A 25,444-nucleotide genomic window follows, 5' to 3' on the forward strand; every position below is an offset into this window, starting at 1 on the left:
GTGTAAACTTTTTCTCTTAATAACACGAAGCCAACCTCCGCGCCTTTTCTCTCGCGCAGTTAAGCGCCTTAATATCCTGCTTTCCCGGTGCTTTGCACAAAATTCGACGTCATAACGCCACGCCATTTTAGAGTTCCTGATAGCGCGTTAAGACGGCCTCGGCAAAACAACCGGTGATTAATGGCGATGCGTCAGACTTCAATGCACCTCCGGTTTTCAAAACCTGTGAGTTCGCTCGTACCACTCTTCCTCTCTCTCTCTCTCTCTTTCTCTCTACCTCTCTTTCGCTTTTCCATCAAATTCAAAAAACACGAATTTCACAAGGAATTCACCGTTCTATCGAAAACCTGTTCAAAGGCTCGGGAAAGACTAGGTGAGCAGAAGGGTGGCGTTTTAAACGCGAAGCTAAGCCGCTTTCAGAGGAAGCTCGACGAACTGGGACAGTTGAGCGGTGGTTGAGCATGTATGAAAACGTCAGACAGCGCGTAAATTAAGTGACGTTCATTTCGCGGTTCTCGAGGGACACGCTTGCCACGGCCCCGTGATAAATAAAAGTATATGTACGTTTAAGTCTCAAATGTTGGCGTTGAAAACGAGGCTCTGGCTTGTTGCCGTTGCCCGTCGCGCCATGAAAGGAGTTTATATATGCGTGCTTGGGCGTATAAAATCGTAGAGGAACGGGCCGCGGTTTCCCTCACTGCGGAGATACTACCTTGAATTACGGGGATCCGGCCGAAAAAAATTCCCTTCCCTGTTGGCCGCGGTGGTTCGTGACTGTGGAGAGAATCGGGACAACCGCCTTAAAAGTGCTCGAAAAAACGCTACCCTTTTCCCCTCTATCCTCTGGCAAACCGGTCCAAAGAAACGAACTCCCTAATTTTCTGCCACTCGATTACAGCCGAGATCCGGCGGAAGTTGCAGTTTTTGTCGAATCCCTGTACTACCCTACGCCGTTTCCCGCGTCTAATTAACCTCGCGAATGTATCTCGTTTCAACTATAACGCAACTACGCTTTATCGCAATTTCTGTATTATATCTGGCGTGTCGCGTTTCTGCTTCGGACCTGTTTTTTCGGCTGACAACTTGTACGTTCTATTGGCGAAAGGTAGATTTTTACACGTTATGCTGTCAAAGGGTTGTTAAGCTTAGCTAAAGGCTGAGCCAAGCTGCAGTTTGAAAATTTTAATCTACTCCTTTCGAGGAAGTAGACGTTCTTTTTCAGCAATTCTCGAGGATAAAATTTCGTCTATATTTTCGCGCGTGACACGTTATGGAACGTTTCGAGATAGCGAGCTTATAAACGCGTTAGTATACGGCGCGACGATAGTCCCTGACAAAATACGATTTAGATACAAGCTTTTTGCCAAAAATGGCCAGGCAATTTCGTAGGATGGGAAAAGGAAGGGGATAGAATCACTCGCAATTTACCCTTTACCGTTGCAATCCTCCCCAGAGAGAGGACTGGCTGGGTAAAAATGTATGCGAACGACACGAAGAGATTCTCTAGCTCGTTATCGATCGATAGGACTCGGCAAGAGGCAGTGTACCGTGGTGGCTACGTAAAACCGAAGAAAAGCGAGTCGGTGGCCTAGCTTCGAAACGAGATTCCCGAATTACCCGGATTTCTCGGAAAAACCGGCATTTACTCGAGTCATTTGGGAAAAGGCGAGGCCGCAAATCGCGTGCCCCGCTGTGATTTATCCTCCAACGTTCTTTCGGAGGAAAAAGCGAAAAAAAGCCGAAAGTGGAAGAGAAAGAGAAAAAAGGGGAAAAGAGAAAGAAGAAGAAGAACGCGGGAGAAGAAGAAGAGAACTTCAGGCGGATGGGTGTTAAGCATCCACGATAGACGACCTCGTGTCTGTTCCACGGACTGACAAGAGTGACAAAACGCCACCCCTTCGGGAAGACCGCGGGATCCGTCACTGGCTCCCAGCCAATCGAGCTTCCTTGTTTTCGTCCCCCCGTGCTTGGAGCTTCGACATCTGATTGCAAATTACGTTCTCGGGGTTACGAGTTGTTTCCGCTGTTCCGCCATACCGGATCGATGCCTCTCGAAGGCGCTTCGTTTTTCTTCCTAAGCCCCTGGACCTCGTGAAATAATCTCCAACGTATCCGTCACGTTGGGATCGCTTAATTCGGGGATTCCTGCGAAGTCTGCCAGAGATTTCCTAGACTTTGCCTGTCTGCGCTGTTTTTAGCTATCGTGCAATCATTTGCGACTCGCAGAGCAATCGCGCGAGAAGTTACGCTCGGGTTTTGAACGTTGGGAGGGAGACTGTTAACGAGAGTTGGTGAATTGAAACTATGGTTGGTTCGTGTAAAGCGCTTTGGTAATTGTTGGTATAATTTAGTGACAATTGGAGATTACAATGGAGAATAAAGAGAAGTCAGGGGATTAAAGACAGAGATCGCGCGATAGGGTAGCAAGAACAGGCAGGAATTTCAAATATGTTTGTATAGGGGGTGTTTTACAAGTTTATGTACTGTTTGTAAGTTTATGTATTGTTGGCGGTGCATTATGCAGGCGAATAATACCCTTGTATAAGTATAACGTTATAGGTATTTGGCTGGCAAATATTTACCGCAATCCTCTTTGCCAAATTAAAAGGAAGCAGTAGAAAGACACAGTTGTTTCTGTTTATAAGAATCACGATGCTTGAGAACACGACTGATAAATTGCATAAAAATTTGTAAGATTTTCTGCGTAAGAAGGAAAAATGTTCTCTATCGCGAGCTTCTTTCTTAATTAAGAAATATACTATCGTCTTTGTCCGTAAGAAAATTCCATCTTACTTAGAAATGCAATCATAATATATTTAGTTTCTTCTAATTCCCTCTCGAGGGATAACCGACGGCTCGAAAATGTTTCGCGAGATCTGCACGGTACCTCGGAGTCGAAAAATGTGTTGCATTTCGGTCGGTGATTTGCGCGCGTCCATTTGCATTTTAACATTTCAATTTTGCCATGCAAATGACATTATGATCGCGAGGACGGCGTGTTCTTCTCTCCGTGGGCGTTATGGTGGCGATAAAAATCTGTCGGTACCTCACCACCCCCGTCTATTCTTCATTTCCCTTGGAAACCTTCTGAATCAGATAGCTTTCACGGCGGTTCTCATTAGTAAGAGAAACGCCAGCAAATATTTATAGATACCGTTCCGTGGCATTTACATTCGGCGAAGGGAAAGAAAACGTTGCACAATGACGCTTTGTGACGTTGCAACGGTACCACGAACTCCATTTCCACCCTTTCCACTCTTAATACGACCATCTTTCGCATTATTCGTCATCCCTTTTCGTTCTCTGTAACATCGCCAACCTTTCATTCGACTGTTACAACGATGCTTAAAGTCGTTCTCCATTCGGAGTTATTAAAATTCTGGAATATCAAACGCGAATGAATGACTTTTATTGTACAAGGTGGCTCAATAAAACGACGCCAAATTGGTACAGCGTATTCCGCAGATTATACAGAGGAAAATGATTTATTACAGAGTTAGAATAAATAAAATAATCATTGTCCATCGAATAAGATCGCGTGACGTTTTTTACTCTCATAGCTATGTGTAATTATTTCTCGATAATACGACACTCGACGTTGTTATTTATTTATCAACGTGTAATTACACTGATCCCTCAATCTGCGTGGCACTTGTGTTACGCGGTAGATTATAACGCAATTTACGAGGTAGTTTTTACGCGCGATCTTAATTTACGTGGTCACTCGCGTCAGTGTCGTATGAGATAAGAATAAAGGTATATTACGTTTCGCTAGTCATCGTATGTGTACATATTTTTTCTCTGGTACTGACAGACTTTATTTACGCGATTTTCATTCGCGTAAAACGAATCCACGTGGAACGGATACTCCGCGTAAATCGAGGGGCGGGTGTATACCGAAATACGAAATGCGTTTGGATTTAAAGCGTATTGAATCTTTCAAATCTCTCACTTCCCCTTATCGTACCGCGAAAATTTCATTAAATTGTCGTACTTTGATAGTTAATACCATACTCGACAAAGCACTTCAGGGTTTCAAGCACCTGAGCTTCAACTAGATCAACTCTCCAACTTAACGAACTTATCCTAACTTTCACAAAATATCAAGTGTCTGCGAGCCAGACTCAATTTGCCACTAACTAAACCACATTGAAACATTCATAAAATCTTGCAGTTCCTTTAACGTAAAAACGTCCATCTATTTATTTCCTTTATTAATCTATCTTAGCCTTTAGTCTTTCGTTATCCTGCAACTTTTAAACCACTAATGGATCACCTAAGAAGTTTAAATCGGGCAATCTTTAAATCTCGAAAATATTAAAGGAGAATCAGCAGAACAGTAGAATTTCAACGAATATTTCCATATTAAAGTACGCGTTTATATATATAGTTTAAGAGAAGCGAAGAAATTAAATACATAAGAAAATTTTCATTAATTCGCAAAATAAAAAAATATTGAAATTTCCAAGAAAGGCAGACGATTTTGTTCGTTCGTGGTAACCGTGAAAGGAAGAAGGGATGCTCATTACGTCAGCTCGTTTTGTCGTTGCAACGCGACCACGGACATTGGGAAATGCAAATAGAGAGCAGTTTGGAGACGTCGGAGGCTCTTCGACGTTAAACTCGAGAGTTAATGCATTCGAGTATCGCGGCGTATGCAAATACGTGGCAAAGAGGCCGCAGCAGCACAGCACACGGGCAACGTAGAGGCGCGGCGTCGATTGTCGACGTCGCGACGCGCGTTATGGAAATAAACGCGACGCCAGCCGGATACGATGATATTACGAATTAGATGGGCCGATAATAATTTCCGGCTGCGCGACGATGAATCGACAATGCTTTCGGGTATAATTAAAGTGCCGAAGAAACATAAACGTGTTTCCTTACCAAGTTTATCGGAATTTTGAATATTTTCCAAGAATACTCTATGAATTTTAAAACTCTTTCACGAGTCTGCGCAAGTAAAGAAGATTATTACTCGTATCTCTGTACAATTAATTTCAAATTACTAACAAAAGTAGCAAGAGATTCAGTATAGACGTTCAACTGAAAAATCTCAAATTTTTAATATGCATAAGAGTTTAAGGAGTGTAATATACATTCGTCGATTCAGCCCAACCTCTCAATCCCTTAACGCATATATTTTTCCTCGATATATTCGTGAAAATGATCAATATTTTTATAATAAAAAAGCTTATACTGCAAACGGATGTACCATATATTTTGTACAAAATATTTAGATATTTTAATATGTACATAAGATATCGTAGCTATCATACTAATAAAAGTCAACGACTAAAATAATCGGCTAAACTAAGAACAATTCATGTCCGTATATGTCATTAAGTGGTTGATAAAAATCAATATTGAGACGAAAAGTTAAAAATGGGATGTTCGAGCTACCAAACTGAATAATATAAAAGAAAAATATGTAAACTATGGATCCTGTTCATGTTGCAAAGTCTCGCGTCCCGAATCTAATAAAGGTTGCAATGTTGGAGGGATTCATTTATTTCCATTACCGTCACGGTCGATTAGTGGAAATTCCATCCAGGCCAGGTTAGTTATTACAGGAACGCTGTCAGATAATCGAACTTCAGATAAATGCTGCGGCGGCCTGCTATGTACGTACGGACGTACCACGTATATTTGCATGCGTGTAAACGTCGACAAATTACCTACGCTCGAATAATGTGTCGGTCCACGTTAAACATGGGAATTGCGGCGGGATCTAGCTTGCACTAAATTTGCTAATAACCATCAGTATTCTATGGACACTTCGATTTATTGGTTCACGCTTTGGTCTTTTTTCTCTCTCGTCGATAGGATGGCAGAGAACGGTGAAAAAGAGGTACAAAATAGTACGCCTCTGACCAACGTCGAAAATTGTTGACTGTTAGTTTTCGAACTGATTCGTCCGACGAGCGATTAACCGAGAGAATTTAAAATAAACCAACCAAAAAGCGAGAGATTTTGATTTTTCCTATGGAATCCTTTCTTATTTTGATTTCGTCGATATAAACGAAATATATAAAGTTCTAAATAAAGTATAATATAATATGTTGTTTTAAAGAGGAATTTATGGACTTACAATAATCATTTTAGGGAGGTAGATTATAAAGTTATAAATTTAAAGTGGAGATTATCAGAGATGGCATAAGTTGAAGTGGTTTAGGTCGATGCAGATTGAAACACTAAGTTATGACCATATTTCTATCCCAAACGATGGATATCTCTAACTCGCTCTGGTTAGTCATGTATTCAGGAATTTAATTAACTTATTAACAGGCAAAAGTTTTTATGATAAACTTAATTAAACTTTTATTTATTTAAACTTATTATTTAAACTTAAACTAAATTAAACTTTTTCTGATCGATGATTTCTGAAATTTTTCCAGTGAGGCTATTAAAGAATACAAAAAGTTGTGATTCTCTTCACCTAAAATTTTGCGCAACACCTTCCTTTTTTGACCTTATTTATCAAAAACACGATCATACTCTCGAGCTTTCATAAATAAACGTATATTTTCTTTGCCACACGAAGTTTTCTACAATTAACGGATTCGTGCGACTAATGAAATTCAACATGATGTTCGAAAATATCATATAAAAAGTTTGCCAAAATAACATACTAAATAATCCTTTGCTTCCTTAATTCCATCTATCAAGGAGTAATCACGTTGCCGTGTTTCCTCTTGGAAATTTCTGGGACGATGGGTCACGTGTAAAAGTTCTTGCGCTCGAAGTAAGGAGAAAAAAGGAGATCCTCCTTCGATCGACGTATCGTAACAGGTATCCGTGATCTCTGCTAAAGTTTCACGGGAGAAAATACGCCCCTTAAACGCGTTATCAGAGGCACTCGGAAGCAGTGGTAATTAAATAGAGTGACGTAGTTGGGACTTTGCACGAAGGTTGCAGCTTACCAAGACCGGGGGGTCGACGAACCGCGTTGCTTTCGTTGCACTTGAATGCATTAGCTCAGCTTAAAGTCGAGATGGCGACGACTACGTCTCATTGCATTTGCATTTACTGCAGTGCCCACACGCATTTGCATTTAGTTACGAATCATTGCGGGGGTGAGAGGGCGCGAGTACGCGCATGTCCTAGGCCACCCTCTTCCAGAGATCTTTGTCGCTTTCGACAAAACTTGGGAACACGTATATACTGTCACGTTCAACAAAGTCTGGCCTCCCTTTTAAAGTCAACCACTTTATTCTCGTACCCGTAAAATTTTGATTTACGGACCTCTGATTCGCCACGGAAAAACCAAGGGATTATGAAACTTGCGTGGAAGACTAAATGTAATGCATAGTAAAGAGCGTTGGGATTATCCTTTCTTGCTCTTGGGTGGTTGGGAAAGTTAGAAAGGAGTTAGTTTTTTTTTAGATAATATGGATGAACGCGAATGTTTGTATAAAAGAACTTTTTAAATGAATGTTTGTTTGTATTTCTGAGGATGGGCTCTATAAATTTGAAAGAAAATAATGTGAATGACACAATACGTAATAGATATATCTGTTTTGTTTATGCTTTTCTTTATTAAAGATACCTACTTTTTTGAAGTTAGATCATCAAACTAACCTCTTCTATATGATAATTATACGTATGTGCGGTACGTATGTTTGATCGAAATGATGAAGCGAAAAAGATTAATATATCCTAAAGCAGCTAAAAGCTGAATGCTAAAACAATGTCGTAGTCATTAAATGTCGGCAGTTAGAATTTTTCAAACTGATCTTTATAAATTTAAGACAAAATAATGTAAATGAAATGTCACAAAAATGCTCGTATTGCTCGAAGATATTTGTCTTTTAAAATTTGGTTATCAAACTAACCTCTTTCGGATAGTACATGCACATATATACGTATGTATAATGGAACTGATTAAGTGAGGAAAATGAATGTATGTACCTGGAAGAAACTAGGAGCTGAAGATTGTGAAAATCCACTGGCTATGTTATCGTCATTTTGTTGAAATATTGTAGGAGCGAGAGATGCTTCTTGTGATAACACACGAAACACAACTTTTGCTATTACATATTATTTTATATATTAAACCACGGTTTATACGCGTTTACACACAGTAAAAGGAGTTAGTATATGCAGGAAAACACTCTGATTCTTTATCAATTAGGAGAATTCAATCATAATTAATGCGTGATTTTCCGAAAAATACCACAAGTTTTGCAATCGACAGAACGAAGTACGCGGATTGGATATTACATGGCTACCACAGCGTCTTACGGAAATCGAAAGTTTCCGAAGATACCCGAAAGGAACAAAGCCGACTTAAATTTGCTAAAGTGACGCTAAAAGCGCGGGAAAGTTACGTCGGATTGCAAGGCAAGCACGGTTTGCTTTCCATAATTTGATCAAATTTTCCTTAGATTAAGTGTTACTTTTCATAAAAATTCGCGAGAAAGTAATAATTTAATCGAAATGTGATAGGAAGGATATAGTATGGTACGTGTAAATACAGTGTAAATGCAAGTATGAAACATATATGTGATGATCATAGTTTGTCGTTCGAGAAACTGTCACCAAAAACGTATACGGTTAAGTATGTATATCGAAGATTTGCTTTAATTAAATTTGATAAATCATGCATATCAGTATTGATATACTGACATGTTAAAAATAGTTTGAAGATAGATTCTTAAATATAAAACTAAGGTTACCCCAATTTGTTACAAATATACCGTTTTTCATCCGTTTATCAGACATTTCTGTTTCATTTTTGACAAGTATTATTAATTAATTCTATTAATTCTGTTAATTAATTCTATTAATTATTAATTAATTAATTAACATTACTTAACGTTTTACAGAACCCATAGAAATAATATAAAAGTGTTTGTAAAAAATAAAACTGTAAGAGGTTAATTTTTGTCAATCTAATCTTACAACTTAACTTTGTTTACTTTGCAAACACAATAGAGGTTACGTTTTAGAGTAGATTGGCTCACATTTCCTCCTTTGAAAAAGAGTAGGTAGTTTTTATATTTTATTGTCGATGATTTGCTTTCATTAATTCGCTATCCTTTCAGCAGAAACATTTTAATGGCTGCCACTCGTGTTGACGGAGAACGATTTTACGCCGCTTATTTTCAAGCGAGGAGAAAATTGTGTTATTAAGACGTCAACTTGAATCACCATCTTCGCTGCAATTTCGAGACATTCGAGGGAGCAACGGGGTTTAAAATATCAGGCGATATATATTTCACGGCAAGAATTCACATTCTCCGCATTTTTTTCGATCCTTGATTCTAATTAAACGCGAACGATAAAGAAAACGAAGAAACAGAAGAGGGGGAAAAATGGGAACAAGAAAAATATCACCGTTCTTCATTACAAGCAAACGAGGAAAAACGCGTGGCTTTAATTCTCGAGTTTTTATCGGAACTCGATGCTGTAAACTACATATACAGGGTGAATTGTAAAAAATGGAATATACAAGTACCTCATTTTTAAATTTACCATAGTTGAGAGTTATGAGAATAAAAAAATGTAGTTCTTCTGTAGATTCTAGATTTCAATTTTTAAGAAATAGCATAATATTTAAAATTTAATATGAATATCTAGAAATTTGGGAATTTAATAAACCAAGAACTGAAAATATGGAAAGCCTGGAAATTTTGAATATTCGATTACATTCAAAGTTTTTTTTATTGGTCATGACATTTGCGTTAGAAAGTATTGAATAACAATGCGATAAGCACCCTGTATATCCTTTAATAGACTCGACAAAGTACGCCAGTACGGAATAGATTGATGATTATTATAGAGAAAATAATATTCCCCGTTGCTCGTAATCCTGCTTTTGCAGCGAAATAGATACGAGAGAACGAACCCAAAGCGATCTCTATTCCGTGTAATTTCAATAACTCAAATATTAAATACGCTCCGCGAGTTCAGTCGTTCGATTCTCCCTATTTCTAGATATAGAATAAAATTTATTTTTAATATAGAACTCGTAATTTCATATATTTGATCAGGATTATACATATACGGTGGCCCACAAAAATATTTGAACACTTGTAGAAACTTTTTCTGAATATGTTTATTATATAAAATATTTTGCACGAGTTGTGACATGATATAACCATCATGGTCACTCACATTGAGAAGGTTTGAAACAAATTCGAAAATATACATAAAAGTTAAAGATATTTATTGTAAACGTACATTTAAAAAAAGTTACAAAATTATTAAATAGTCAATTACTCTACCATTATATTGTATCGCTAAGTAAATTTCAAAATGTTTTTTATGACACACATAATAAATTTATAAAAATTTTCTATAATAAATATTCAAGTTACTTTCGTGAGTCGCCGTATATGCTCGTATCTCGGTTATTTTTAATAATTTAGAAATAATTTTGAAGAGATGGTACTTTTTAATATCGGCGTATGATGCGACCGTACTCGTAAACGAGAGTTCCCCATTTCCAGTCCATGCAAATGCTTTCGAGGTGGCCTCGAATTCAGTACGACATTAATAACGTTTCACTTCGTTCAAAGAAAAGGATCCGAGATGTCACGTCGCCAATATCTGTCGTTCGATTTTTTAAATAACCAGTTTCCGAGAATGGAAACGGGGAAGAATCAAGATCTACCATTCACTGTATTCAATGATTTTCGCTTTGAACAATTTTTAATACCGCGTATCTATGTATAAGAGGAAAACACATGGAAATTTTTAATATTACGAAAGACTTCATTATCGCAGCAAGGCTTTTAGTTAAATCACTGATTTCCACGGGATATTGCTAGAAATTAATACAGAATATTGATTTCTTGGAATTATAAATTTTACGATAAATGTCTCTGGTCTATCTGGAACAAGACACGTACTAATAACGAGAGAGTTGGATAGAAGAAACTTGTTGTAAAATGTTGCAAAATGTTGCGAGAGATCATCGTTTTACTTCTTCGAATATTTTCAAAGAGATTTTGTCTTAGTAATTCCCCAAGGATTTATGTTTCTTTTACTCATTATAATCATTAAGCGTGATACAATTTGTTATAATTCGTTTGAAAATAATTTTTACGAAATACCATTTAAATCATCACGATATTAAATATTTTCATAATCCTTTAAGGTTTAAATTATATTAAGACGACTTATACGAGTAGTAACTTTCTTTTCTTGTCCATGGTAAATGAACAGAATTTTCCGTCTGGAAAAACGATGCCCTTTGACGTAAAAGACAGATTCAGCTTTGCATACTTCGACGTTAATCCGTTTTAATGCCACAGAAGATTCGTGATAACGAAGGCGTATCCGTTGCTTTTATCTTTACAGTAATAACTATAGTCTGTTTTATCTGTATGCCTGTTTCTAATCTGAAATTTTCATATCTTTTCAAGTCATTAGTAAGAAGCGTTTCTTTTGATGCTTTAGAGATTTTTATTATTATCGATTCTAGTTTTTCTTTGGATTACGTGATTACCTATACATGTACATGTATATCTTTGTAGGTATCTATATAGCTACAGTATCACATTTGACAGTGAAGTTATGAAAATTTTATGAAAAATCTACGGTTTGTGTCAGTAATTTCCAAGACTCTGAAATGACTGTATAATTACTTCTGTTTTTGTAAGTTACGTTTGAGGATATCATAATCTTTTTATACGTCAGATTGGGTAAGTTTCATGGAAATTAAAAGTACAAAAATTCCTGTGTTAAACGAATTAGCTGGCAGCCCTGTTTTGCTTTTTCTTGACTAACAGAGAAGGAAAGATGTAGAAGGTTAAAGATTTTAGTTTCGAGGCTGGTAAGATGGGGTAAATCTCATTAAAATCGCAGTACGAGTTTCACTCCTTTAACTCGGAACAAGAAGAAAAGACTGGCAACTCAAAAGTATCGTTAATGAACTTCGTCCGTAAGAGAAAAGCTTCATATCTCCATCCATCTCTGATACAGTTATAAGCGCATGTTTACAATATTTCGTCCAAGACTTGACAAATGAAAGTTGGGAAGAATAATTCGTAGTTTTATCGCAGTTTCATTCTCCAACTCGAATTCGAATTTTAATCGGATAGATTCGCTTTCTGATGTTTTATTCACTGCGCAAAATATGTTTTAAAGATACGGAGTATCCACAGGATAAGATCTAATAACTAGCTACTATTATAATTATTATATTTCTATGTATCTTTCAAAAATCTAATTATCATAAAATATTCTAGGAAAAATTGCACGAAATGTAATACTTCACACAAATATCAATTCTACAAGTTTTCTTTTATAGGAAACAAATTTCGTTGCTTTACAATCAACGAAAATAGAGAATGACGAAAACAAATAATTTTTTACCTTTCATCTTTGGTCGTAGTCGAAATCAGATCAGTATTAGCAGTATTACATTGAAAAATCGAATTCATTCGATATCAGAAACAACATTCACCCAATTCAGTAGCCTAAATATCACTGTCTTCTACAATGCCGTTCAGTTCTCTCCACGCGCTCCATTCGAAATCAATGCTCATATAAATTACCCTGTACTCATTATCTCCGCCTGCCTCTCGTTCCAATCCCTCGACGTATCCTTCTGAGAATGCATACGAGAATCTATTCGTTGGCACAAGCCAGGAGGATGGTGAAAGTGCTCCGAGTGTAACCGGGATCGGGCGGCATCTCATTTAGGTTGCCAAGCTTTCTACGAGAGCAGGTTGAACAAGATGAAGGAAGAGGGGTTGAACGTCGATTATACGAGGCGATGGTAGTTAAAGAGACACTGTGTTCCCAGTGTAAATGTAGCTAGACGTCTCAAAACTACTTACATACATCCCTCCGTATATCGGCCGTTCCTTTGTTGTTCTCGGTAAACATTGGCTTGTTTGACCGAAGGAAAAGTTGTGTCAATTCGGCGCGAGACCTGTCAATGATTTCGTGTCAAAGAATGGCAACACGAAACCCAGCCACTTCGATTTTCTTTTTATTTTCAACCAATCCCTCTCCCCTTTTTATACACTCCTTTCCTCTCTTTTTTTCCAAACCCACTCGTGTTCTGGACGAAAGGAGTGTATTCATTGTCCACTCGCGAACTCCTCGAGCTTTTGGGATCAGGAAAAAGGATTGCAGAGGGTGAGACAGGGGTTGGAGATTGATTGTGAGACTGCCAGACGCAGACTAGCTTCGCTTTCTCCGGCTTTTCTTCTCGTTGCTGTTCGAGGTTTGATGAATTTACGATAACGTTTATGTCCAGCCTGTTCGCTTTCCTTATGTCATCTACTGATTGAATTTGTTTTGTGTTTTGTATTGTTCGCGTGCGTGCAATGTCGTTGGGGTGCTCGACCGATAGATAAACAGAGATTCGGTCATGAGGGAATCACGCGAGAACGTGTTTAGGTCGCGTGTGTAACGTTCGAACGCAACAAGTAATATCCGATGTTATAAATTTGTATAGCGATACTTGACATTGTATATTTCCATATCAAGAATTCTGTTATTACGTTAAACTGTCAATAATCGTAAAAGATATTAATAATTTAATATTAGGATAAGATACGATCAATTTGGAGTATGAAGAAATTTTTAATTTTCATTTTACGTACATATGTATTAATCATTGATCACTTAAATAAATTTCCTATAAAATTTGAAACTTATTTATGATACAAAACAATATTCATGCTATTAATAATTTTACTAAGAATATTAATAGTAGTAGTATATTTTATTAGTTGCCGGCATTACAAAAAGGCTCACGATCTTCCGTGTATTTCCAATTGCAAAATTCTCACATGCCGCCTTATTAAGTTACTTAATTCTGCTTATGAAAATTACGTAATTTTAAACGTCACACTAATATATGTTAAGGATATTAATAATTCTGTATAAGAAATGTACCTAATCAATCGCAGTGTTCAATATTATTTTTACATATTAATCAATAGAGAAATATTTTTTAATTTATTTAAACGAATGTCTCTTTAAATTTGAAATTCGTTTAATATACAAGACAATATTTTCTCGTGAAACAGATATTTACAAAAAATATAAAGTAAAACTCACCGTGTCGTTGATTGTACGAAGACGTAACATATACACTGGTACACTGATATATTAATGATACACTAATTATACCATATTGCGTTTTAATTAATAAAACGAAATAAATTCACTGAATGAAATACTAAAAAAAAAGACATGGAAGAATTATACGACGAGGCACCAAAGTCGAACGCAAAAACAAGACTGAGCGAGAAGTCCCGGGCGGGCGACGCGATATTAGAATTCTTATCCGAAAGGGACGATAGTAGGGCGATCGGGGTGGGGCTACACGGCGGGAAATTCACAGACCCGAGATTCTCGGAGCGTAAACAGAGGATTTCTGGTTTCCAATTCTGGAACAACGCCTGGTGAATTGTTCAGGATGTTTACCATTTTACAGTGCCACTTTCGAGCCGGATTGTAACGTGTAATTCAAGGAATTTCTTCGAGAATGAATGTTAGAAATGAATCAGGATGAGTATAGTCGTCTCGTGCGTCGTAATGCATAGCTACGATTCGAGTTGGATTTTAATGAAAATCCAATGATCCGACAGAAAATGTGAGTGTTGCTGCGAGGTAAGAACTAGAACGATATGCCGTCATAGGGATTGCGAAAATTTTCTTTTATCTATATATAGCTATTATTATGCTATTATGCATAATTGTAATGATTTTGAAGAGTAAAATCATTGCATTTTGATTTATTAAAATAGATCTTGTCGAAAATAAACAAGCGTCCGGGTATTAATTAAAAAGAAAATAAAGGACGATTTTGTTTAATATGCCATACGAATCGACAAGATTCAAATAACGAGTTAATTCATTTTTCGCATTGAAGAACTGAAACAGGATAAATATATCGATTCCCTCTGAGAGTTCTCGCACATTGATCGAACAAAGTGGAAACAGAGGAGGGAAGGAACTGGAAAATGAATAACGGAACGGCAATTAATTATCTTAATTGTTATCGTACTCAATGACAACTTGACAATCGACGGGTAATGGATATCGTTGATAATTTCATAAATATAAAATGTAGTAATTAATTGCATCGACAGAAGGAAAAGGGTGAAAAATGTTAATGGAAAGATAATTTTGAATTCTGAATCTTTTCGATCCCATTGGTTTAAATAATTATGTTTTCAATGAATCAATTAGCGATTACGACAAAGTTGAGAAAAATATTATGTACCATTTGTACCATGGTACTTGTACCATTTTACAATGTATACGGTACATTTGTTCGCGAAGCTATTTGAAACTTGTAGAAACCTGTGACGAATATATCATTATGCGTTGTATAAAACGTTTTGAAATTTCATTAGTTCTGTATACGAATATCGTGATTGTATTGATAAAATTTGAAATGAGTCTGAAAATGTATAGGGAAGTTGCGAGATATTCGTTGCAAACATAAACTTGGTAAATATCGTCAAAGTATTTTGTCAATTATTCACAGTCAATTATTCGTTATATTAGAAAGCCACGATACGAATATGTATTGTAGTGTGATTACTAATTATACGTTTATGTTGTATACCAATTTCTATTAATAATTGTCTGTGCTTTTTTCTTTAAGTTTTTCTTTAGCTAACTTTACCGAGGTACTGTATATGCAAATATTCTTTTCGTTACCATTTTTATTTAACAAGCAAGATTTTTCATTGTGGTATGTGTACAAGTACAAAATTGTATTCTTCTCGGAGACAGAACGTGTGAGTTATTCAAGCACGTATATTTCGATCTAGCTATGCCACGAAAGTAAAAGGTTCATATTTTCAACTTTGCTATCGCATTTCTGCCATTTGTACATACGCTCTTCTCCTCTTCTATAGTTCGCGTCTTTATACGTTCAATATGCATGCGGTGCGATATGTATCCCGCTGAGCTTTTCTCCTTTCCGATTATTAAATATTAATATACCATACGCTATATATATCTTGGATCTTTTCGATCCACACGCTGCCTTGTATCCTTCTATCAGACGTACAAGCATAAAGAAAATCCTCTAGCATATCCTCGTATTTTCCCTCAGTACTTTCGTCTCGGTTTTTTCCTTACCATTGTGAAATACTGAAATACGAATCCTTGGTTGGAATTCGTTTTTTCTTTTCTCCTCGTCAAAAGAAGGTTTGCTTTGGAGGTGTAGAAAAAAAGAAAAAAACTATGGAATTTTATCCATTTCGTAATGGTCGAATTAAGAAGCGCAAAACTCCAAATCTTCTTTCTCTTATCTCACAAGTATTCGTAAGTTTCCTAAATTAATTTAAGATTTTCTATCGAATATCTCCTAAAGCTTATTTATCCGTAAAAGAACTCGTAAAAATGTAGCAGATTGAAAAAGGGAATGTGGATGATCCGTGTCTTCACTGTGCAGTACAATCGATGAATTTACGGTGACACTCTGAGAAATTTTAAGAGATCCTTACGAACGATCTTAAACGTCGACATTTCCGAGTGAAGTAAGGAGAGATCCTCCTTATCTTGATTCACCGCAGAACAGTTTGATTCGAGATTGGACCAAGGTATTTCCAATTTTCCCGCGTGGATCGATCGATGCCGCTTTTTACCCCATTCCCACCAATTTAGACTCTTCTTCTCGTCGCATCAGCAAATTAGATTACACCAACGGCTCTTTCCGTTTTCTTTTTTCCCTCGGTTTACTTCATTTACTCCGAGCTTCGATAACTAATAAAGCTGCTGTAACAAGTAATTCAACGTGCTTGTAATTTTCTCTTGAACGACAATTTCGGGGAGGAAAAAATCAATAAAGAATTATAGCAAGAATTTTGGTAAAATGTATTTGCTAGTACATCTCTTACGTACGAATCTTTTTATCGGTTATCATCCAAATTGGAAGAATGTAAACTGTGTGTGAGTAGTCTTATTTCATTTACGTATCCCAGAAATGACCGAAAATAGAAAAATTATATAGATAGAAGTATCTTATATTTCGAAATTGAAAATGTATCAGTATAAAGAGATTTAAGAAATTCTGCTGTTATATTCTTCATTAACTCCGTAGGCAAGCAGATATACATTTACATAATCCGTAGATAAACTGATTCGTTCACGACCCAAGCTTAAGTATTCAATTGTCTTAGACTTTAAAAAAGTTTGAAAAAATTCTTAAATACTTTCCAAAGCCTTTATCATGTTATACAATTCTTCATTGACTTAATAGCGTAAAATTCTTTTCAAAGAAATTCGAGGGTCGTCAACGATTTCAATTTGTCAAAGAAGGGGTTAACAAACCACAAATTAAGGAAAGATAAAATAAAGCATCTTATCCTTAATAATTTCATTTCAAACAATTTTCTTTTCGAGACATTTTTTATACAATATTTCTTGGAATATTTACAAATGAAAGTTTGAGAATAGTTTGAGAGCCACTGTTGCATCGGTAGAGACCGAAAATGCTGAAGGTGCTTTATTCCCGAAAGACCTTCCATATTTCTTGCGGCGAATGGCATTTGAGGCCGTACAAAGTTATCGTTCAGACCGGAATAAGAGCCAATAGTCTGTAACAGGTAATATTACAGACGTAATTTCCTATCCGCGTTCTCCTCGGCAAACTAACGGGAAATCCGTCCCCGGGATGGGAAAGGGAATTTTCAAGGAGATGAGGAGATAACGCAAATTTACTGTCCGCTTGTTTTCGATTCTCTTAGCCGGTCTATGCTTACGGGACTTAACTTTGTTTTAATAAACGCGACCGAGTTTCGTTGCGGGGCCCTCGCTGGTTTATCAAGCAGGAAGAATAATCCTTCATTTACGGAGGTATTCAGCCACGCCCCTTTTCTCTTGGCTTTTATGCCTTTAACTGAATAGTGGAGAAACACTCACCGCTTTATGAAGTAACGTTAAACCTTCTTTCGGAACTTTCCTTATCGTATCCCTATTGTGAAACCTGTATTCGTTATCGGTAATCCGATTACGTGGTTTTTTCGTATTCTCTTTCTGATTGTCGTTATCATTGACGCTGAAAGCGAAAAACGAGATAAGTCGAAACGCGCGATATAATATGAGAAAATGCGAGGATTTTTAATCCTTGTTATTTGCCGAGAAACTCGAAATCAACATTGTCAGAGTAGAGAGATTTGTAGAGATTGTAGACTTTCTCGAAAAATTCTATGGTAACCTGTTGCTCGCGTAGATCATACGCGTTTTGTTTCACGCCTCGAACGAAATGAAAACGGCAGCTACGCCGTTGCAGTGTAGGTTAAGTATAAAGTACTTCGATTTATTATTAGGCATCGAGCAATAAAACTGTAGAAACTTTAGAAATCGGATAATACGAAAATCAGCTTGCTTTCCCTTCGACCGATCGAACCTCGTTTAATACGAATTTTGATAAAACGTCTATTGTAATTAAATGGCGCGAACCGAATCGGCACTCATCGAGATTGTTTTGCGTAAGAATTTCTACGAGGACGAAACAAATAGTTTCTGATACATTTTCGCCTTCGCGATTATAGATATAATCAGAGAAGGCGCCGGTAGAATGGTACGGGATAAGTCAGCCGCGGGCGCAAACTACAACAACTGTTAACTGCATCGACTGTAAACTTTGCCGGTAGTAAAACGCATAAATAATGGAAACTTGGTGCTGTGCAGAGATAATAGAGAACGGGCTAAATGTGTTTCCACGTAGCCGGTGACAATAGATAACTGTACAGTAGAAATGTATAGCATAAGTCAGACACATGCAGCCGCCTTGAAGCGGTACAAACTACTTCAACCATTAGCTATACTACTTGTGACGGATATCTGTATTTTATCCTTAACGATGCTGTTTTGGTAATTGTAGACACCAGTAAATATCGAATTTTTCTTTTCTTCCATTCTATGTGAACGTGCTTCGACATAATTTAGTCGTATCTTTAGATTAATCCATCAATTCTCGTAATATATTGTAGTATCGTGGACGAAAGGCCTGAGACATATCTGGCGAATTATAAGCAATGTCGCGAGAAAGCCGATGTCGACAGGCCCAACAATGTATCGTCGATTCTTCAAACGAATAGTTTCGCGGAAAAGGCCTGCGTGACCCTGGCCACGAGCGGTTGCGGAACACGTGCGTAGTGAGGCTAACATAAAGGACAAAGGGATGCTAAGGGAGAAAGACGAATTAACAGCCAGTGTTGGTTGAGAAGTCAAAGAGTGTTGTTGAGATATGTATAATTTTCTGTGCTGGACTGGGTTAAATGCGTAGTAGAGATGATTGTATGTGAGTATCAGTGTGTGGAAGTATGTGTGTGTACGCAGCGTCTCGAAAACAAAGAAATGTAAACTGTTCAGTCGGTTAAGAGTCGGGTATGGAAGAAAGTGCTGAGACGCGTGCAAGTATGTATCGATGAATATATAAGGAATCGTCCATGAAATAAATATATTACTATTTTAATATTAATCCTCAGTATAAATTTAGTGTTCCTATAACATTATTTTGGCTTCGAAGATCCACAATTCTCAACAAGTGTAAATCGAGAGGTCAGAGAGTGCGAATTGCGTTGTCAAGAGAGTGTTGCCAGCGTTGTCGAGAGAGCGTGGTCCCCGTGATAGAGAGCGTTGGATCCGTGGTGACGAGAGTTGCAAATTAACTATCTAGTTGTCTTAATTATAATACGTTATTGTGATTAGTTCCACCGTTTAAGTTTAATTTTAATTTAAGTTTAATCCATTTATTGTAAATAAACTAATTGTAGTAAAGATCCTACAATATGCTTGAAACTATTCTGCGGTAAGTGGTGAAACACTTGAGTCAGCCACTTTATCGTCAATCGCGTAAAACAAGCATCTTGAAAACGAGAGAATAATGTTAAATCCAACGTAGATTCTTTCTTAAACGATGAACAGAATGCTCGAGAAACGATCCATCGTAGTTGTGTCTGAAGTATCGGGGACGCAATTTTCCATGGTGGTCGAAGGCTAGGCTTCGGCGAAACCAAGTAAAATCGTGAAGTAGGACAGATTGAGAGGCAACGAGGGGGACCGAGAGAAATTTACTGCTCGACTCATTTCGCTCTCTCGGAATAAATGGACACTTGTCTGGGAACGATGTAAGCTTGCGGGAAAAGACAAGGCTTCGGTTGTTTATCACCAGAGACAAACGCAGCGATTAAGGCAGAAATAAACGCTTCACTTACCGGCGTCGCGCACGATTCATAAAGCTCTCTAAGTGTCCATCCCCTAGACATGCCAGGCACGAGATCCGTGGATTTCCCTTCGCTACCGACAGTGTCCTGCACCGACTCTGCTACGTGCCACGACGTGGAATTAAATGTCCTTTCACTATCTACTCGACACGGCTCTCGGCGTGAAGCATGTCGACGCTGCAACAAAATGAAACGGTCCCGTTATTCTTGGCAAACCGGCATGGGGATTGGCCGAATCGTTGCGCAACCATTTGCGTTCAGCAAAAGAGGACCGACTGCGATTTGATCGTGTCAGAGATCGTTACGAATTTAGCAACATAAATTATAATAAATAGTAGCAATGGGATAAATAATAGCAACATATTTAGAAACATAAATTATTTCTAAGGAAATTGCTATATTTTTGTTTATCTATGTTGAATTCAATCATCTCCTATAATGTTCAATAATAAATGCAATCGTGTGTAAATACTTTTTGGAAGCTATTGCAAAAGATGTATAGAATGTATTATTTAAAATATGCAAAACGAACGAGCACGAAGATTTCATTTTCAATGTTTGATGTTTGATTTTACAACTGAAACTTTCGTCTTTAAAGCGGAATATTCCTACTTACTTGAACTTACAACAACAGTTTCGGAGATCAAAAGAAATTTAGAGACTAAAATTTTATTTTTTTATTTAATTAAAAGCTATATTCGCGAGCATTTCTTTGGAGAGATGACGTGGCAATAAATTAAGCTGTTTTGCATCTAAGGAGCAGATATTTCGTGGCGCAATGTCGTTCATGCGATGTGTTGGATGAGATATCTTGCTACGTAGCGTTGTTCATGTGGAGTTATGGACGAGACATCTCGCGTGTCTTTTCATTAAGGTGCGAGATATCTCAGCCATAAATTCAGATAAAAATCTGTTCGTGAGACATGTCATCTACGGGCACGCTAAACGGAAGACATTCTGTATCTTGAAACACACAATTTTTTTAAATATTTTTACACGAAAGAATATTCATACTGAAAAACACAAATATATTCATAGATTCAAGGGAAAATATAGTTCGTGAAATATTTCACGAAATGAGTTTTTATGTATGTCATGATGTATATATAACACATATATACATATATGAACAGGATGAATTTATGTTATGAAAATTAGACATACACGTAAAATATCTCTTTTAAAGCTTTCTATGAACGAAACTCTCTCGTGAAAAATCTCATTTGCAATTGTAAAAGAATGAGAAACTTCGCGAGTCTTGTAGTGAATTTTAATAAAAAAAAGTTATCAAATTTTAAAGTTTAATATTTGGAAATAAGTGGTATTTCGGTTTAACGTGAATTTAAGATGTAAGAGAATACTACGACTTGTCAATATTTCTTGTTCCCTCGTATTTTCCGTAGCCAGTAGAGCTTGTTCTTTTAATCTAGACTTTGATCGAAGAGTATTAGGAGCTTCTTTCAGTCTGAGAAGTAATGTTTCGCGCGATTCCTTGAGCCAGTCTCATCAGTTACACCTAAAGACACTGCAGATTTAATCCGAGTATTATGTGTCAGGCATCGTAAGAGTGTTGCCTCGAGAGAAAAGTTACACTTCTCCTTCGTTGTGTACTTAATCAATATTGATGTTGGATCAAGCCACAATTCATTCGGCGCATTCCTACCCGGCCCTGTATCGGGCCAAGTGACATGTTAAGCTTGCTTTACGACATCGAATAAAAGCATCGAAGTAACGTTGACGACGCAAGTGCAAACGAAGCCAGTGATCAACGATGCTTTCCTCAATCACCAGACGAAAGCATTTCAGAGAATTATTCTTACTCGACTTTCGATATTTCTTTTCAGCCTCTCTTTAATCATATAAAATTCGTTATTTCTTCTGCTCTTGTAAGAAATTTCATGCAATTCAGAAAATTTAACGTTATCTTCCTAATTTCCCCTTTCCAAAGATTTTTGCTACTCGAGATTGTATGATAAATATGTAGATATATATGCGTTCAGATTCCGTTTATATATTAGATTGTCGGAAAAGTTTCTTTCGTTTCATAAGGTGATAATAGATGAACAATAATTTCTGTTTTATATTATTTTATTGAATTAGGTATGATCCATTTCGTTATATCTCTATTATTATGTTCCTACATAATTCAATGAACTAACATAAAACAAAAAACATTGTGCGTCTATTATTTCCTTATAAAACGAAAGAAACATTTCGGACAACCTAATATGAATAAATTACAGTTATATACTGTTGGGGAGCAATTGCACTTTCTCTCTTAAACGTAAAAATTAAAGAAATTTCATTCGCCTCTTACGTAGAATCCACAGCTGATCAAAGATTTTTATATTATTCGGTACAAGTATATTTCTCGGTGCAAATATTTCCTACATAGCGAGTGCACAGCGAGTATAATCAAAGTACAGTTCGTTTATTAGCAAGAATTTGAAGCGGAGTGGAGGTATTATTTTAAAATTCGCATCAGACAGAACAAACGCGAGGGTGTATGTGTGAAATCTGCTCGTAACAGTATCGGAGAATCATTTTCCAACATGAGACCAGTGTGTTCGCCATGGACGAGCCATTTCGGCTAAATAAAAGGTACGATTATTGGTATATCTTTGTCGTGAAAGTAGTCGTTGTCGCGATTCATTCACCGTGGCTAGAAAGCGTATATAAAAATACTTCTTGAGTGTGTATCGGCCGTTATGGCTCGGCAATCTAGATTTCTATGCACATCGCGACACACTGACAATTCTATTACACGTTCGCCAACCAATTATCATATCGATTTCGAATCTGATTACGTTCGAACGCCTATTTCCTTGCAGTGTGTATAATCGCCGAGTAATCGATTTAATTATACAATTCTCGTGTCTACCTCGTCCTGGATCAACTGATTAACGACTCAAGTATCGCCAATATGCATTCCGATGTTAGTTTCGAGGCAAGACCGTCGTCGAGACTGTATATACTAAATTATAGAGTCGCTCGAGTATTATGATTAGTTATAGATTATACGATTAGCTAAGTAGGGGAGATGGGAATTAGATATTACAGGCGAGGATTAATTAGTTACGAAATCAGGAAGTTTGGGATGTTGTTGCCTAGAATTTTGAATTATTTATGTAAATTTTCGTGTCTCAAAGTGCATATTTAGAATTTATTATTTTTATTGGTATCTTATCAATTACGAAATGACGAAATCAACAAGTTCGCAGAATCGCACTTACAGATCATGTTCGTAGTATTTTAAATTTTCCATATAAATTTCGATGTTTCGTGATAGAAATCTGTTATCTCACACGATAGAGTCGCAGCTGTTTCACAAATCGTAGAGTATTGTACAGTGGTATTTTTACGGAGTTACGTGATTTTTCGAAAAGAATAACAAGAAAAAGAGGTAAAGTGAAAGAGGATATATAAATTCAGTGAACGCTCAAACAGTGAAGTAAAATATCAGATAAGCCCACAGCCGTTAAAAGGACACGGAAGTGACAGGAATAGTACGGAGGAGGTGGGGTGGCACTTCATCGATCGGGAAAATCGATCAAGAGAACGTCCATTCGTTTGCCCGATAAAAACTTTCTCAACGACTCTCTCCAGTCCTACCTTCTACTTCACATCTTTCCCTCTCCCCTTTGTTCTACTACAATATCTTTTATACCACGACCTCGTTTTCTCGAAGGGTTCGTAGAACCCGTGACTGAAACCGAGGCCAGGGCAAGGGGGGACATTTGAAACATTAAATTCTAAATGAAAAGGCATCTCGAGCAGGACTTCGGAATTTCAGGTCGCAACGATAGAGAGAAAGAGAGGGAGAGAATAAAAGGAAAAGGGAGAAATGGCATGGGGAAAAGAATGGCGTAAAACTGAAGCTGTAAAACGTGGCCAGAATCTTTCACGGTAGATTCAACGGAGTCTTCCTTCGCGTCAAGGCTTACGCGAAAGCAAAGATATTCGAGAATGCTCGGAACAACTTCCACTTTTACATAACGTTTCATCCGAACGAAGGTGAAAACTCAAGGTACTTGGTCAAAAATATGTTTGCCTGGTGACGCGGAGAGCCTGCTCAGTTACCTAAGGTTCGATGTCTTCGAATTCTTTCTTGAATTTTGGACAGAGTAATCAAACTTGTTGTATATTATGAGACGCCATCTGTATTTAATATAATAACGAAAAAATGAGAAAATATCCTGTGCTTTAAGTCTAACAAACGAAGCTTCGAAGCTCGACAGAGGTCGTGAAAGTCGTATTCTTCACACTCGAGGTCGTTCGAGAATCGTACAATGATCATCTTGTCATTCGGTCGGATCACGTAGGTGATCGAAGTCACGTCTCTGTTACTTAAGGTCACTTGGTGGTTGTGGTTGGTCATTAACGTAGTATCATGGATAGATAAGGACGTTTGAGATCGACACCGTGACAATAGCTATCGAAGATGAATGGATCCTTGGGTTTAGATATTAATCGACGATCGACCGTCGAGTGTTTCGTTTGTTTCGTATTTGTTTGATATTAGGTGATATGATATCATTACGTGATATCATATCGGTTCCCTTCGACTGAAACGAGTACGTTTTGCCTTTATTTCGTAATTAGAATACACGTTGTTAACACGTTGACTGCCACGCGTGTTTTCAAAGAAATCTCCGTCAGGCCACGCGTACACCAGTACCAAGCGTTCTCTGCTAGGTGCTCCCATCGATATTTTAGTAACGCGAATCGCTCAAGCGGTGGTCTCAAGAACGATCTTTCGTTTCGTTTGTTCGCAACGTTAAAACCACTAGCTGTTGTCGAATATAACGAAAGAAAGCGTGGTATAGATTATTCCGACCAAATGGTTTCTTATGCCACCACAATTAGAAAAGGAATCAAATGGTACAGAAAACTTGGCATTCGATTCTTTCTGGGAATTTCCGTTGTAAACGCTTTGACGGTTTACGAAATTGCAACAGGAAAAAATATAAATATTAGAATATTTAGACAATTATTAGTTGCAAAATTATTAGGGTTGTCTAAAAATACAAAAAAATCCTTGTCTCCGACGGAGTCAGCATAATATCGCCGTTCGGAAAAACGATTCCGGAAGAAGCATTAGACGCGCGTGCAAACTATGTTGTGCAAATAAAAGACGTCGAATGGACCGAACAAAGGCACAAAAGAATTTGAAGAAAACAACAACTTATTGTCCAAATTGTCCCGACCAACCTCAACTATGTATAGAATGCTTTAAAGTTTTACATTCTAAATAATTTTTTTAATAAACCATTTTCGTATTTTTA

At 37.2% G+C, this 25,444-nt stretch overlaps 1 long non-coding RNA gene across 2 annotated transcripts in view; it reads right to left on the bottom strand.

The window, feature by feature from the left end:
• Positions 1-20,131: 20,131 nt before the first annotated feature.
• The window catches only part of LOC138183657 (uncharacterized), a 153,953-nt gene continuing 148,640 nt past the window's right edge, over positions 20,132-25,444 (bottom strand). For both annotated transcript variants that reach the window (XR_011174110.1, XR_011174111.1), the window contains one exon: positions 20,132-20,336. This is a non-coding gene — a long non-coding RNA (uncharacterized LOC138183657). The remainder of the gene's footprint in view (positions 20,337-25,444) is intronic.

The sequence above is a fragment of the Bombus flavifrons genome, chromosome 9 (genome assembly GCF_040668555.2).
Source record: "Bombus flavifrons isolate JBK064 chromosome 9, iyBomFlav1_principal, whole genome shotgun sequence".
NCBI classification, from domain to species: domain Eukaryota; kingdom Metazoa; phylum Arthropoda; class Insecta; order Hymenoptera; family Apidae; genus Bombus; species Bombus flavifrons.